Source organism: Lepisma saccharinum, chromosome 6, assembly GCF_977018435.1.
Source record: "Lepisma saccharinum chromosome 6, izLepSacc3.1, whole genome shotgun sequence".
NCBI classification, from domain to species: Eukaryota; Metazoa; Arthropoda; class Insecta; order Zygentoma; family Lepismatidae; genus Lepisma; species Lepisma saccharinum.
The window spans coordinates 42,427,885-42,432,384 of record NC_139234.1 but is presented as its reverse complement, the minus strand read 5'-3'; positions in this window follow the sequence as shown (position 1 = coordinate 42,432,384).

The following is a 4,500-nucleotide window of genomic DNA, read 5'->3' as shown; positions in this document are numbered from 1 at the left end:
TTATTAGCAAATATACATTATATAAGGGACATAATATTCAATAAATAGTGCTCAGTGGCGGCGATTAGGTAGAGCAAAGGGGGGGGGCAGTTTTGGCACATTGTCCCCCTGCTTTTGGAACTCAATCGCCGCGACTGACTGTGCTAGAGCATTTATTAGTAAAATCAGATTTCATGTATGCCCACGTAAATAAATCATTAGAATGTTTTGCTCTTCTCTGAAGCACTTCCATTAGTCATTCTGCCTGAAGGCCACAATTTGTGTTTGTGTTCAATCTTCACTTGCGTTTCCCCTCCTTTGTAAAGCAAGGGTGAGTTTGCAACCACGCCATTTCTAAACGGTACCAATTCTCATGAAATTGACAATTATAGACGTTTGCCATAATATACGAAGACCTTGAATGCTATGATTACAATACCGACTCATGAATTCTAATTCAGAATTTTCTTCAATAAAGAATAGCTTCCCGTACATGGGAAATTGCAAATTTTGTTTGTCAACCTAATGCTAATCAACAGAAACCATCCTCAAAGGAAACAGACGAATTGGATCCACCTAAGAAAACAAACTGAGAGGGTTATGAAGGGATTAGAAGCGGAAAACTCTAATTTTTATCATATCCGGTTACAACCGCTTCAAGTTCAGAGTTGGAGTCGACGTCATGGCAGGGTTATCGAAAGAAACTTGGCTATTCAGAAGGAACGAATTTGACAATTCTGAACATCAGCTGACGAACAAGAATGCTGAAGGAAATTGTTGCTTTCTTAATCGCATTAGACCTCTTCTCATATTTGGTCGATTTCTTGGATTTTTCCCTCTTATTGATCTTTGTAAGGATGTCGTCCCTAGGTTCAAACTGTGTTCGTGGCCTGTCCTATACACAACTCTTCTCTTCCTCTTTTCCAATGTTTACATAGTGATTTCCATGAGCACATATGAAGTTGAATATTATAGTATAGACCGCATCATCGGTCTGGCGTATATTGTCCTGTATCCAATCGATATGTGTTTTTGGTGGCTTGAAATGTACAAGTTACTCCGTTACATCGAGAAATGGAAATTCTATGAGAGGGAGTACAAGGAACTAACAGGGCAGCATGTGGAAATCAACGTACGAAAATTTTGGTATATTTTCGGAGTTTGGAACTGCAACTTTGTGGGGATCGGAGTTCTTTCCTTTCACATCATACAAAAGGATCATGGCATAGGGTTTACTTTTATTGGAATTCTTTATGCTTTACACAGCTCTATAGGAGATGCCTTCTACATCTTCATTTGCTATTTTTTAAGCAAGGCGTTTGAAATCTTTCCTAAATCATTCACACCTTTGTACAAATCACAGAATGTGTATTCAAAGTCTCATTCCACTGTAATTTGCAACACACGATATCTGTTTGTAAATTTGAGCGAACTGCTAGACGATGCGGGCAACATGTATTGCTACAGATATATTTATTCACTTCTCCAGAGTTTGCTGTTTATAGTGCTAGCAACCTATACAGCTTTTATTTTATATTTTGAAAGAAAATATGGAGAAGGTGCAGCATTTATGATGAACGCAGGCTACTATTCTGTCCAAGTGTTTCTGCACTCTATGAGTTCCCACATGGTGACAGACAGGGTAAGTTTCTTTTTGAAATTCACTTAAATATGTTCAATATTTAAAGTGTAATGTCATCAAATGTTGTCCATTAAAGTTCGTAGGAACAACAGAATAAAAAGCAACTAACCTTATATGCCAGTGTATGTTTATGTAGGTGTGTGTGTGTGTGTGTGTGTATATATAGTATATATGCTAAAGCCAGAATGAAACTAACACAGTCTATATTTTAATGTGGAAAATGTCTAATTACTACAAATTACATGGATTTGATAGTATGTTTAATAAACCAGTGAAAGTTTCAATCATAACTTTCATAAATCGCAAATATAATTATAATCGATTTTTCTCTTTGCAATTACTTTCCGATCAGTCATAGAACTATTTTAAATCTAGATATGGTTCGTTATAAGTGTAATATAAATGGTGGAACCTTCATAGGAATTTTGAATAAATCTATTTCTTTTAGTTCGTTTTACATTTCACTAAAATCCATGATCAATTTATTTAAAAATTTTACATTTTTGCATGATGTAAAAGTATTCGACTCTTACTTACAGGCCGAACGACTTAAAACCAAGCTGCAAGAGTTGCAAACATCTCACATGAACCTTGATGCTAAAATAGAGGTAAGAATTATGTATTTTACTTATTCAAATATAAGATGAATACTCTGTTTAAAAAACACACAGAAAACACCATTAACACAAAAATACCTTGCCCATAAAATACAGCATCTACTCTCTCATCACGTGCATCTCATCAGAGCTAAATACGTGGTTGCTCGTTTACCGGCAGTCAGAACATCTTTCAGCTCATTTGATTTGTGGCAGTGGTTGAGGAAGGACTTTGGGAGCTAATCCATATAATATGGTTTCAATTGTAAATAAAGTATATTATATACAGTGCTTTTTCTCTGGGAAGAAAAGTTCCGGTATACTCTTCAAGTTGGTGTGTTATGTTATTGTGTTGATTTTTTACTGTGTTCATCATAACAATTATTCAAAATATTGGGTACGTTCATAAACGATCGTGCATCCATGTAGTTACACATATACACATATTTCTTTCTTTAAAATAAGATGTTACTAATTTTATTCTCACCTACAAAATGTGCCGGTACGGTGTGCCGTTACGTACGGGAAGAAAGAAGCACTAAATATATATAGCTTTTCGTGATGATTGTGTACCGACGTACACGCATTAATATTAACATTAATATGGAGTAAATAATATTAGTGTTTAATTTTATGCAAAGTGTGCATTTCTGTTCAAAACAAGAACAAAAATGTTATATTTATTTCATGTTTGTAAACTGTTTTCAACTGAACACATTCATTTTCTAATTCTTCCCTCTGAAAGTAGCATAATGTTATTATTATCTGATTATAATTATGCTAAAAAGTTCCATTCGTTGTTGCAGATGCAAATGCTACTACAAACGGTATCGAAAAGGAATAATCAAATTAATTTAGGTGGTTTTGTGACCATGAACAGAGCACTTCTAAGTTCGGTATGTATTTTGTATCAAAATTGTAGTTCTTTCTTTAGAATTAGTTATAATAAATGTTGATTTGCATGTAATCAAAATATCATATTTTATACGATTATAAATCCTTTGGTAACATAAATCCGGCATCTACATTCATTATCAAGGGAGCCATCAGAATTTATTTTATGAGAAGCAGCAGTGCTCAGTGTGGGGGAACGTGCGGGATGATAATCTTCCCTTTTAACAAAATTCTTATATAAAATATCTGTCTAGAATAAATTGCATAGGCATCCCCCAACTCACTGCATTTTCTTCATGTTTATACACAAGTGTACTCTCACCTTTCCCCACTGGGCAAAGCATCCCCCAGCTAGGAATTTACACACACATTTCAAATGTTGCTCTTCAGTCAAAACTCATACTTTACCTTTAAATCATAAAATATTAATTAAATTTCCAATGGCGTTGTTGCCAAGTTTATACTTGAATCTACTATTTAAATAGAAACTCGATTCGACTTGCTTCCTTTCCATAAACATCTATCACTGTTGATATTGATGAGTTCTTTGTCTTCTTGTACTTTTTCACGATGCGCAGAAATCCAACCCCATTTTTCACCAAATTCGTATTAAGTTTCCCTGATATCTCAGATGGCAAGTGCCCTTGGCCCATTTTCCGGGCCCTAGTTTATTTCATTAACATGTAATTGAGTTTTGAGTTATGAAGACGCACACAGTTACAGTGTGTGCAATTGACCATAATGCAGTGGCGTATACTGTATTAAAATCCTGGGCTTATAGCACCATATCATAGTGGACAAAAAATTGCTACTGGGGATGTTTCTATTTTGCTCATTTGGGGGTGGGGGTTGAAATGATGTGACATTGTGATTAAAAATATATTCCTCATAAATAAAATATGGAAATATACACTATGTCAGTAAGAAAACGATTTCAAGAATTTCATTCTTATTTGCATAAATAAGAGGACCATATTGTGAAATACTTATGTTGCCCTATTTGAAGTTCAGGGCCTCCTCGTTGGCGCAGTGGTAACGTCGTTGCTTTGAAACTAAGGGGTCCTGGGTTATATGCATGCTGGTTCGGATAACACTTTAACTGTAGGTCCGATCCCCATTAGCTTATCTGTGCATAAAATGAACATTAAAGAAAAATCCACAACGATTTGGAGCTTATCGTCATAAGTAAGCCAAATAGACAGCTTGTTAATTATGTTCTTCATTTAAATTCACTACACAACACAGCACATTATCATTCACAAAATTACAATCCACTCACTACTGTATTCACACGCTGCCTCTAACTAAATTCCAGATTCCACGCACCAAGGAACCCTTAAAGACCACTCAACGCAATCTAGACTAGAACTGGTCCTTGTCATTTCGGTA